The sequence below is a fragment of the Pundamilia nyererei genome, unplaced genomic scaffold (assembly GCF_000239375.1).
Source record: "Pundamilia nyererei isolate P.nyererei 1_Seehausen unplaced genomic scaffold, PunNye1.0 scaffold00088, whole genome shotgun sequence".
NCBI lineage: Eukaryota > Metazoa > Chordata > Actinopteri > Cichliformes > Cichlidae > Pundamilia > Pundamilia nyererei.
In genome coordinates, this window is record NW_005187489.1 from 1,668,964 (window position 1) to 1,682,178 (window position 13,215).

Consider the following 13,215-nt stretch of genomic DNA (forward strand, 5'->3'; position numbering starts at 1 on the left):
TTTAACCCAGGACACCCAAGAAGTTTTTTTAATTGAAGTTTATTTAACAATCAGAGAACAGCCAGATTAAATAAAGTTCAGCGTCTTTTTCTCTTTTCAGTCTGACTACAGGAAGCTAACTGTCTTCACAGGCTGAGCTGTGCTCATGAATAAAGTTTAAAATCTGTCCTTTTGAATAAAGGGAAAGGAACACTTTTCTGATATTTTTGAGGACCCTAAAGTCCTTCTTCGTGACCCCTAAAAAGTCCACGAACCACAGTTTGAAACACCTTGGTTCGTCACACGGTTAGATTTCCTTCCACGGTACTCCATGTTGTAGTCTATTCAAGGCTCTCGGCCATCCCCCCTCTCCATGTCCGTGGGAAGGAGGAGTTTAACCCCACATTGCGACGAGTCCGCAGTCTCTTGGCGCTCCGACCCGGGATCGTTTGGCGTGGACACGGAGGGATCGTGGAATTAGCTCCGAGAAACGCAGACTTTTTAATGCAGCGCTGGTATATTAAGAGTTTTCAGAGAGGAGGACGCAGGAGTGCTGCGGGGAATGTGTTTCACGGGTGGAAGCATTAGCCGGTAAGTTGTAGACGAACTTATTCCCAGTCACGCTGTTTTAATAGACTGCCGTTCAGCTTAAACGCGTCTCCCACTCTGCGCGAAAAAGTTTAACAATTTAACAAAGAATTTCCAGTAAGTCGACCAGTGACTGAGGCAGCGATGTAATCCAACTGCAGCACGTCCGATTATCCAGTGATTTTAAATTTGAATGATTTCATAGAGAAATCTGTTTTATTCTGAGGCTTTCTGCCGTCGTGTAATTATTCATGTTGACAACGGTCTCCCCTTTCTTCCGTCTGTGGATCTGTCACGCATTAAAGCCTTTACTGTGGATGTTGTTGGACTTTCTTACCTGAAAAGCAGTAATCGTTATGTTTTATTGTGCGCTGTGAAGCAGAATTTGGGGTGATAAATAGGAGCACCATAAACACAAACTGTGCCTGGACACGATCTAAAAGTCCCACTAAAGGTATCTGCGTGGCTGTTTCATGCTGTAGCTGGCAGCAGTGTCACAGGCTGCTTATAGCTTTTGAACTTCTTTCTCATTTATAGGCTGGGAGATGTGGGACACACAGGATGTATACTGATGTGAATTACCTGCCACTTGCATTGTTGTTTGGGTTTGTGCTGGGGTGGAAGGGCTCTAGCCACATACAGAGGCAACAAAAGGGCCCCGGGACCCCCGAAGTGAAGGGTCAGCCCAGAGCAAACAGAGTTTTGGATTAAAGGAGGAAGAGCCCGGCATGCCTTTTGGGATGGTCATGGAAACACCCACAGGAAGGTGTCAGTCTTACTGTCCTCCTACCTTTAAATGCCACAGATGAGAATGAAACAGTGGCTAATGTTTGACTCGAACAGCCGCCCGGGTCACTCATTTATCTGTCTGATGGCTTTGGCTGGAGTCTGTCCAGTGTTTTGCAGCAAGACAGATTGGATATGTGCTTGCACTGTAAATGTAAATCATTTACTCCGGTCATTTTTATCCAGGAATTATGCTGAGCCCAACATGCCCAGGAGGAAAAACTTCAGCAAATGCCTTGTGTTTATTTTTCTGCAGGGGGAACATGCTGCGTGCTCGGTTTATATTTCATCAGGCCTATCAGCCCCCCTGCCTCTTTAATGGACTATCCAGAAATAGTTATTTACTTACATAATTGCGTTGATCTCATGTGTGTTCCCTGTTCTTTTTGTGCGAGATCAGTAAGAATAGCGCCGGGTTAGAAGCACCGTGTGCATATTTTGGCTTCTGTGGTTCACATTTTTGCGGCACAGAAGTCCTCCGCCACAAGGAACATATTGTTTTTACTATTCTGTTTTTCCCTGGATTGGAACGGGGTCTTGAACCAGAGCAAAGCTGACCGAGTGTGGCCCTTAATTTCCTTTTAGTGGAAAACATGTGATAGTTTAGCTGGTTCGTTCTGTCCTTCTGTGGCACGAGGGGCGAGTTTCATCTGGCAGGGCCGTCAAAGTTGTTTACAAGTGATAAAAGGGTGAGGCCACGCTGGCTTCTCTTTGGGTGGCACAGAGTCACAGGCTCAGAAACAGCATGACTCTGTGACATAATTACCACTGGAACTGCAGTCAGTACATCAACAGCTGATGCACTTTGTCAAGTAACTTTAAGAACAGCCGTCTAACTGTCGACTGCTCTCGTCTTTGCTTCTTTTTGATGCTCCGTGTGAAAAGCAGCCTTGGTCAGGCACAAAAACTTGGAAGTGTTTTCCCCTGACTGCGCCTGTCATCATTAATTCTCAAAGTGTTCACACACTGGCCGAGAAACGCCAATGTTTCATGTCTTCTCCTCTGCACATTTTTCTCCATATAAGGTGCACGGGTAACATCTGTGCTCATTGTCACACGGGGATGAGGGCCTTTCACTGTCTCTAGGTAGAGAGGCCCTGCAGAGGGAAACCACAGGGACTCCACACGAAGGAGACAAAAGGATTTGAAAGGATCACATTTAAATGAGCAAGAACTTGATTTCTTTTCAGTTTCTCCGCACGTTCGCTTTCTTGATTCCAGTGAAATGCCATTTTGAGGCTTCTGTTCGGGCTGCACAGTCGGGCGAGCATAATGGTGGCCTGCGTGCTTCTATTTCTTGCTGCTGTGGTTGAATTTATATTTGGCTTTCAGAGTGTTTGCTGGTAGCCCGTTGCCAGCAGTGTCTGGAGTGGTTGCTATAAAAAGCAGGTGATCTAAAAGCTGCTGTTGACAGCATCTTGGCCAAGACTTCTCATTTCATACGGCGCTCACCGAGAGGCTGACCAAAAGACACGTGGCTGGCTTTGACCCCTTCTTGGATTCACGCAGCTACAGGTCGAAGAGCTATCACGGACACAACACCGAGGTTATCCTTCTTGGCTTTCAGCAGACGCTTGGACAACAGTAATAACCGAACCCTGTCGCTGAAACGGCAAAAAGAAGCCGCCGAGTACTTTGAGTGCTGCATAATTCAGAGATTCTGAATTTAACTTGTTTTGCAGTGGATACTGGGCTGGTGGTCGCACACACACAAGCGTGCGTGCATCCACTTTGTGAGATTTGTTCAGTCAGCTTTGTGTATCTGCTCTAACACAGAATTTCCCGCTTTGCTGCACATACTGAACCTTCTGCCCAGCTCAGCAGAGCAGCACACTCATCCAGCTGAACCGGCCCATTCATGCTCCTCCTCACACTGGCTCCTCCTCACACTGGCTCCTCTCTTTGAGGAGATTCATTTAATGCATTGGGCTAAACGGAGCTTCATGCTGTCTGGGTCACCTGCTAAAGGGAGGCAGTACGGTTTTAAATGCAGGCAGGCATGTAAACAATTGGGGTGCAAATGAAGAAGAGAATGGCGTAGCTCTTCACGTGTGATTCAGACTTTCATTAACCCCAAAGAAATAACTGTTAGGCTGTTACTACGCTTTTATTGATGGCCTTATATATCATGCAGCGATTGGTGAACACGAGGGAAAAAGCTCCCATGGCAGCAGTTGAGTAGCAGTGCATGTAATTCTTGTAAGCTTGTTAGACGGCATGCAATATTTCAGTCTGGTAATGGTGCTGTTTCAGCATTTTGAAAGCGGACCAAGTGATTTAAAGGCCTTGAATATAAAAGCAGTAGTTTGTATTATCTAAATGTGTGAACAATGAAATGACTGACAGTATGGCGGCTACAGAGACCTCAGTCGGAGGGCGTGTGATCGTCTTCGCTCAAAGCATATTCCTCCAGAGCGTAGCTCTCTGTGTAAACCCTGTTTGAGGTCTGGATTGTAAATATTCAGACTGGAAGCAGTCGAGCTGCATCACGTCTCTACTGCGTACACGAGAGAAGTCTGTATTTACATGATGTTTGTGTTTAAAAGATGACGCGTGCTGGCTCATCTGTCAAGCAATCAACAGCCCAGTTTGTATGGAAATAACCCAGTCTGTCCACACACACACACACACACACACACACACACACACACACACACACACACACACACACTGGCTACAAGCCTGTTTATAACAATAGAAATTGTGATTGATCTGTCCTACCTCAGTCCAGTAGCCATAAGGTCCCACTTACTATCTGGGCCCTATTGGAAAGGCAAACACAGCTGGTGCTACAGGCTAAACTAGTGCCCGGCGCTGGGATATTCAGCTGCATTGTCCTCCATGATGGATGGAGCAAATTCTGGGTACACATTTACAACAACGTCCCAGCTGCTCAACAGCGGGCGGATGTAAACTATTTTTATTTTTGTTTTAAAGAAAACTAAAAAGCCCTCACCTCTTTTTAAAGAATTTTTTTTTATTATTAATTTGTTTTTTATAGTTAATTAAGACACCACATTTCTTGTCATACTCGTCTAACAGGTACCCAACTGCAATGGGATCCTTTCAGAAGATGACAAATGATGAATCTGGGCGATACAAACGTCGGAAATAAAGTTAAGATGCTCATAAATCCATCATCGTGCACACATGGATGCAACTGTATCCGGTAGTCCATTCATCCCAGCCTTACCTTCAGCAGTCAAATATCAATCATCACAATTGCACAACTGCAGTCTTGCAGGATATTGATGTTGCTTCGCTTCGTTCGCTCGCTCAGAAGCTCGCTCCAGTCCATGTCCTTATCTGCACAGTTTCCTGGGCTTTGTGAAACATGCAAAGTGTTTCGAGGGTCTTTGGCAGCCGTTGCATTCATGTTATGTTGAGGAACATTTTCAGGCTCATTAGCACCCCTCTGCCCGTCCAGCCCACTCCCTACTTTAACAGTTGGCGGTTTGATCTCTGAGATAGATAAGCTCTATTCTTTACTTCTTAGTCTCCAGCCTTTGTCACGTTGGCGTGCGGCCAGTGTAAACACAGACGGGGTCCTGATTGCTTTAGGTAACCAGCAATCCTGACGTCCACTCATGGAACACGCTCAATTAAAGATTCCTCTAAAATCCTGTTTTTTCCGAAGAGGTAAATGTTTTTAAATAATCTGTTTCCTGAGCTGATATCATCATCCAGGCTTGTTCGGCTCACGGGCCTCGTCTGTTCGAAGGAAAAGGATGTAGAAGTGAAGGGCTTCATTGTCCCACAATAAGAGCAATGAAACAGAGTGTGTAAGAACATTTTATCAGGTTAATGTGAAATTGTGGCTAAATGGTGTAAGACAGGGATCACATCCTCAACCTAAGCCGAGCGGTAAATCAGCCAGGCTGCTGTAGGAGATCCTGTGTGTGCTTATTTTCTATGGCACCCCTTCTCTACCTCAAACTGTAGTTTAGACACTTGGGTTTCCCTCCCAGAAACTTCCAGCTCCACTTTTCTGTGTTCGGCTAGTGCCAGGACACGATCTGAGCTGTTACGTAAGAGCCGTTTAATGCAGGGCTGGGCTTCCCTGGCTGCGAGTGACAAACGTACCCACTGCCCGGCTGGCTCTCTGTGACACTCTGGCTCCACAAGAAACTGCCGGGATGGTTTTTCACACCTGATGGCTGCAGGTGCCAAACACCAAGCGGCTTTATCTACACAGAAAGTACAGACCGTACAGACTCCGTTAGAGGAGAAACACTTGAACCGAGGAGCAGGGCCGCTGTTCGCGTATCTTTACGTCCAACAACACAGGATATTTCCTCATGGATATTTGTGCTACCAAGCATAGTGCTTATCTCACAAATGCATCCTTGGCAAGTTGACATGCACAAAAGACACAACATTTAGATAAAGTCAAGGTTGGTATTGGCTGTTTCTTCCATGGTTAGTCATTCAGATTACAGGGTGCGGTTTGCAGTCCAGCGTGTTGTAATATGGGACAGCTGTGCAGATTTAATACACTTCCCTCCCTCAAAGAAGTCAGAGCAGGCGACACTATACACCCTCATTGCTGCAGCTTCACTCATATCACCAAATCCATAAATCTTCCTTTAAAACTTGATGCGACGATGGTCTGAGTCTGATGGAAGGAGGTGTGAAGGGGATACCTGAGGCTATTACAGGTATTTGACATTAAGGTGTCACTGGAGCTCCAAACCTGTCTGCTGCTCAATCCTCGTGTTATTTAAGGTGCTGGAGCGCCGGGTTTATGGACTGTCATTGATCCTGGTGTCTCTGTTCATGCAGTGCACTTTAAATTAGAAAAGACGTCAGACAGCACAGATAAAGTTGACCCAAAAAACTCTTATCAAAAAAAATTAATTAAACATTGTTTGGGAATATTTTTAATTAGTTTTTTACCTAGTTTAAGTGCACTGATTCCACTTTCACATACAGAAACATTAAAGCAAACCTTTGACCTCTGCAGTGAGGCAATCTTGTGGCTCTTTTATGATTTATAATGAACTCACTGGAGGATATGGAAGGGGAAAAAAAGTCCTTGTGTACAAACTTCTGGAAATCCGGCAGGGCAGCCATGTTTCTTGACTCAATATTCATATGCAGCGGTCCCCACGAATCAGTTTATGCCCGACAATATTTTCATGGACCAGCCTTTAAGGTGTCGCGGATAAATACAACAAAATAAAACCAAAAAAAAGAAGATTTATTCATAACACACGGGAAAAGACCCAGAGAAACCGAGTTAACAATAAAAGCGATAAAAACCCTGAAAACCATACATTTCACACCCGAGCCTCAACTCTCGTGGCCCGGTACCAACGAGTCATGGACCGATACAGGTCCGTGACCCGGGGGTTGGGGACCGCTGTTCATATGGAGTCTTTTTGAATTGCTCTTAGTTTGGCCCCTCGCCCATGAAGCGTTTGCCTTTGGAGACCCTACCAGGGGCAAATTGGCCTGACAATCTAGCTCTTGGATTACGTGGGCATGCAAACCCTTCCACTGTGGGACATTCATGCATGGGGAGGGTTTATGCCGCTTGGCTAGCGTGACAGAAGAGCTAGACGATTACAGTCTAGACTGATGCCCGCGACCCGGATAATTGGCTGAAATTGGATGGATGGGTAGCTGGACCTTTATTAGTCAAAGGAGGGCTTTAAGGCAGGTTCTCGGCTTCCATGCTTCATGCTTAACCAAGTTCCTGTCTTTAAAAGGTAGAGCTCATTGACCCATCTGTCTCTTAGCTCCAGCTTGTGTTGTGACATTTGCATCAATCTTTCCATTTGTCTTGTTTCAAAAAAAGTAAATAAGCTTTAAGGTCAGCTGTTTCTTCTAAATGGGAAATCTCTTGAGTTTCTTGGTGTTTTATTTGCAGAGTTTTCAACGCCGCGGAGTGAAGGCAAACTTGAAAAGGTCATGACTCTGCCTCTGTTGAGGCCTTTTGAGTCCGGGTTAAAGACACACCGTACCACGGGCAGAGCAGGAGCTTGTATGGGTTATCTCTGACAACCACTCAAACATCCCAGGTGGGTTGTCGCACTCAGCGGGACCGTTGTTGGCCTTTCTGGATGGATCTGACTGGATGTGGAGGCTATGTGTGCTGCAGTTTAGGGGAACGAGTGACTCACAGCTACAGACGATATACAATACACATCCTCTTTATGTGTGTGTGTCTTTTTGAGAATATGACTGCTGAAATATGTGAGGCCAGTGTGGTTCCCATGCTATGCAGCAGCCCTTCTGCCCAAATTCTTCTCAGCTGAATAATGAGAAGTCTGTGTTACTCTGCATAGCTCTCTCAAAGCCTCCAACATCCATGTTGATGGAGTAGCTGCGTACGAAGCGCCTGTTGGTTTTCAGCGGCTGTGAGTTTTGATCTCTATCTCACCTGCTTTCATGGTGGGAATCCTGCTTCCAGCATATCAAAGGAACATAAAAAGTCCTTTTTAAAGATTTTTCTACATCCGCCAAACAGCCTTTTATATCCTCATTGCTATTCCCCTCGCATGTGACAGGATCCGGTGTAAAGTGAATGCGTACAGAGGTGAAGTCATTCATTATAAATCATTTCCACTTTGCAGGGTGAAATCATTTATTCACAGTCTCATGAGGTTAGTGATCCAAGGAGCACACCCTGACTGGTGACTAATATGCGGCTGATGTTGTGTCACTCGGCCCAGCGACATGCAGCAGATACTGTTTGGTCTCCAGGTTACTGCGCTTCATCTCGTCTGTCATTGCAAACAGCTACTAGGAGGCTTCGTTTGCTCAGGCTTTTAGAGGGGACAGGTTTTTGTTGACGAGTCCCAAATGTCTGTTTCTTCCTGGCAGAATAACTTCAAGAACATATCACAGTTATTACAGTAATTTTGTCTCTTTAGGCGCTTGCCCTGCTCCTCTGTAGTAATTTTGTGAGCGAGCGGTTTTGTCTCCAGCGGGAAGCCCTGCGGTCTGCTCGCGTGGAGAAATCGGCTTCACTGGAAACTTGCGGGTACCATTTTTTTATACTAATAACGATATATTACAGCACATGGGTGCACGCTGGCATGCCCGGGCTTAAGCTAATAATAACAACATTGAGAAATGCCAGGAACTGGGTTTTCCTGACAGTTAAGATGATTGCTGCAGTTCAAGGAGCTGCGAAAGCTGTACTTACAGTCATATTGTGTTATTAGCCTCGTGCATCCCTTTTTCCTCCCCGTCTGTGTGATTCATATATGCGTTTGTACTTGATCAAATTTAGATTCCAGTAATTGGAAACATATTGTTTTTCATTGTCTTCCACACTCAATTGGCCCTCAAGTAAAACAGAATAGTAAAACAGGCCATTAGTTAGTGGGCAGTGATGATGTGTGTGTTTCTCTCTAATGGGGGTTGTCTTAAGTGTTCATGTTTAATCCCAGACGTGCCTGCTGCTTTTGCTAATTATTCTATCATACAGTGCCACGGGCTTTTCTAAGCCAACAAGTATTTTAACAAGCTGGAAGGCTGCGCTCATTTTTTCCGATCTTTTCCCAGCATCCATACCGTCACGTTTAATGTCTCGAGGTGCAGTAAGCGTTCAGCTAACCACTAACTGTACATGGAATAAAAAAACATCGAAGAACTGTTGTATCGCCGTCTTGATGCTGCGTGCAGCCACGCAGCAGAGTCGCTTTGATGTAGCGTGAAGCGAAACAGCTTCACCGGCACTACAGACAAGTCGGATCAGGCCGGAGTGTTTGAAGTGCCTCTGCTGTGTGCCTTTGTGGTCATTACTGCTGCTTAAAGCGGGCTGCAGTGCATCAGTCCTGTCAGAAAAGCTCCTTTTGTTGTTGTTATCATGCATTGATGGCAGCACAGTAAGATCTGAGCAAGTCTGAAGTTTTTGGTTTTCTTTTCATGTCTCGCTCTTTTCTTTTTAATACCTTTCTCGTGGTGGGCACGGGCAGAGCGCTCCTTTATCTCCACCAGCAATGAGAGAAACGCTGCATTGTTGGTACTTGGCTATTTGCCTCAAGGGTTAAGTATCCATCTCCATTCCCTCTGAGCCCACGCCAGCTTAGGAGGGAAAGCCTGTGAATAAATGCCACCCTTGTACTCCCATAATGGAACAGCTTGACCTTTCGTGACCTCTGCCGGTCGAAGCATCTGCCTGTCGATTTCTCCGGCCCGTCCCGTGGGACATCGCCGGGCTTTCACATCTGCCTGTGAGCGGTGATTCGATTAGTTGAGGAATTTGTTTTGCTGAATAAAAATTAAGAGTCGGACTGTAATTTTTCAAAGTCAGTAAAAGAATGGCCGCCAGCTGAAACATGCTGTAGATTTACTGTGTAATCGTGTGAAAGTGCTGGTTTCTTTGTGGGCATTGTGCACGACGACTGCATAATGAGCATGATCCTCATTGACATTCTTGATCCTCCCTATATGAATGGGATAATAACGAGTTTGGCAGGAGCCTTAATTTAATCATGTTGGTAAAAGCGGCACATATGCGGCACAGCTGCTGGTGCTTAGCCGAGCCTCGCCGTGCCCTTCGCTGAGGTGGTGTTTGGTGCCCGCTTTGGCTTGTTTTGTGTTATCGGCCTTTCTGAACCACATTCCTCACTGAAAAGGCTTTGCAGAGAAGGACAAAGGAGTTAGCTTTGCGGAGATTTGCCTCTGACTTTTTCACAGCCATCGAATTGGTTCACGTGCCTGTGCATCGCCGTGACTTGTGAGACTGGTTGCACAGGTCACTCTTTTGTTGTTGCCTTTCTTTAACTTTGCAAGTTAAACACAGGTGCCGCTCGAGTGCTTTGTCCAGCACCTGTTGTGGATTATAGGTCGATAAAGGCTAATTTCTCGAGATAGTTCTGCAGTGAGATCTAATCTGGCCCTCGCCGTTTCAGCGAGCTTTGCAGAACCCGCGTCCTGATGTTGGGATTCAAAATCTGTTCCTGCTCAGAGTGAAAAGGAGGCGGAAAATTCACATGTCTGCTCGCATGCATTAGCAGGCACATTTTCACACAGTGTTGTGCTCCAGTAAATCAGGCTAGCCCTTGACACAGTTTTGGACAGAAACTGTGTCATGCACTGGGACGAGGAGACACGCTCACCACAGGTGGTAAACCTGTTCGTAGGTGTTGAGCTGCAGGAGCCGGCACTGTGGCCTTAACAAACACACACACACACACACACACACACACACACACACACACACACACACACACACACACACACACACACACAAAAATCATCGTAGCTTCATGTTCTGCTTTTATTCCACCAGGTGTTGCTGTTTATTGGCTGTTTGATTTCCTTTTAATCAAAAAGTCTTTAAATGTAAGCAAATAAAAATCTGACTTTGACTGCATGACTTTGCATTAAGCTCACATTGCATTCCTTCATTTGCAGATACTTAGACTTTCTCAAAGTGTAAGGAAATTCATACTGCCCCCAGTTGCATCTCCTGTAAACACGTAACATCTTACAGTCCCGGCTCGTATGCAAGAATCCATCCACCATATGCAATGTGCAGCTAACAGCATTCGCCGATTGTGGAGGAAGTGGATTGCTGGCATTTTGGGCCATGCAGTCTGTAACGCCCTCAATACAATATCTCTGTGTGTGTGTGTGTGTGTGTGTGCCTGGCTCCTACCAGCTGTCTCACCCATCATCAGTGCTTCCAGGATGTTTAGCAGACAGTCCAGCTCACACTTGTTTCCTCTTATCTGTGCCGTGGACAGTAACAGTTACTGTAAGTTCTCTTTAGCCTGTTTTTGGCCTCCAATAAAACTCCGTGTTCAGGTTGTTAATAACCGGACGACTCGTGGGTCTGCTTTCCCGAACACTCGACCAACTTGGCTTTGATTCATAACTTGTTTATTGTCAGCTCTGTTTGATCAGCAGAGAGTTCGACAGAGATTGTTAGCTCTCCTCTTCAGTAAAGAGTCGGTTGCTGTGAGGAGCATGATGTCAGAGGATGGTTACTTTATGCGGTAATTTACATTTCTTTGCCTGTGAGCTCTGTTTACTAAAGCCGTGCTGTGGGATATGTCCTTATTAGAGGCAGCAGACTGGTTAAGGACGTTTATATGGTGAATAATGTGATTGTGCATAAACTTGCACATGTATAGGGTCTAAATACAGCGAGACATGTCTAAACAGAGCTGATTTCACCTGATGGATGGTTTATATAGCCCTCCAGCCTGTGGTCCTGTGTTTACAGGCCTCTGATGTAGGTCCATGACACGATGCCGACTTCTCCACCACTTTATCAAACCATCTACAGCCGGCCGGCCGACTCCTCTCGGCTCGGGTAGAGGCGAGGATGTGTATTTGAAACACGCTGGCTCGGCAGCGTGACGCGAATACCAAAATCTCTCCGGTGAATCATCACTTTAAACTGAAAGAATTGCGTCCCTGCAGTCGTGCATTTGTGATGTGGTCTGGATTTGCATGCTGCTGCTGCAAAGAAAGGTCGGTGCCAAAAAGCAGTGCAGGCCCGAAACTTGTTTCAAACAAGTTAATCCCCCATTCACGAGGAGAGGGATAATCCTGCTTGTTTGGAGTTTGGAGTTCACTTGTTTCCGGGAAAACAGATCAGTGCTGCCGTGTTAAGAAAGGTTTTCTACACGACAGCTAGAGTTGCACTTAATTATGTCATGTCAGCATTTTTGTGGTGAGTCAAATGAGCTGGCATCTCCGCCAGGTAAACAAACAGTCTTTCATACCTGCCACTGTGTTCAAAGAGAGTCTGTAATAAGGACATTAATTACTTCAGGTAATGACTCCCAACAGTTTACTGAGCGGCAGGTCCTTTGTTACCTATGTTAACCTTCACCGCAGTGAGCAAACCAAGCAGACGGGCCCAGGCTAGTCTAACCACCTCTGACAGACTTGGAGCATCGTCTTGGCTTTGGCTTGTCAGTGTGTCGCAGTTTAAGGCTTCAGCAGACATGACGGTGATGTATGAATGGAGGTGAGTGCTGAGCCAGCGCTCACTGTGACCCGGTTGTTGTCTGGTTTTGGTTCTTTTCACCTATTTATCAAAAGTGAGGTCAGTTTCTTGTGCTGTTGCTCAGATGGTGTCCTAACCTGTGTGACAAAAGAATAATGCTCGATAACTTGATCAGTGATTCGTGTCCCGTCTGGCCTGACTGCATCTACACTTTAGCCCTTTAATTGCCCATTAAAAGCGAGACGCTGCCAGTTAGAGCACGAGTTCACCCTGAACATATGGCCCAGTTTGGCACAGGGACACAAAGTTTGAATTACGATTTCTTTTTCTGCTTTTTCGAGCTTGAATCGGACACGAGCGATCCAACAGCAACAGATTTTTGAATCGGGGCTTTCCCTTATCCAAAAGTGACTGAGAGAGCCGTGAGTGGTTCTCTAAAACGAGGATGGGGGAGGCCACAGGGGTAAACTCCCTCTGGCGTCAGAGCCCCTCAAGAATGCAGAGGGGGATTAATGCATGCCTGTGGCAGTGATGGATGGGACGAGGCTCCACACGCATTCGCCCAGACATACACCCACAGAGCATCTGGATGCAGATGGTTTGGCCAGCTTAGCAGGTGTGTGTGCGCGGCTTGTGTGTCTGCTGGAACAAGGCCAGCCGTGGTTGTTTGCCCTACTACCCCAGATAGAGCGGTAGCCACCAGCCGCATGTCATTTTGATTTGAAAGCGCAGCTTTCATCTTGCCAGCTCACCTCTGGGGCCTTTTAAACAATTCACTTTGTCCTTCTCAGATCGCAGATGAATCGATTGCCGCTCCCTCAATAGCTTCTTCTTTCCTGTTGGGTACGGTGATTGATGCTGAATGTGCGCCGTAGTGATTTCTGCTTTCTATGCGAGAACATCGATTACTGTACGTGCACGCGTCTCTCTTCCCCCCGATCCGC

At 46.1% G+C, this 13,215-nt stretch overlaps 1 protein-coding gene across 1 annotated transcript in view; it reads left to right on the forward strand.

Moving 5' to 3' along the window:
* The first annotated feature begins 316 nt into the window (after nucleotides 1-316).
* Nucleotides 317-13,215, forward strand: part of tiam2a (TIAM Rac1 associated GEF 2a) — a 60,036-nt gene continuing 47,137 nt past the window's right edge. The window contains exon 1 of the mRNA XM_013912370.1: nucleotides 317-570. The gene's annotated coding sequence lies outside the window, so the exon portion shown is untranslated. The remainder of the gene's footprint in view (nucleotides 571-13,215) is intronic.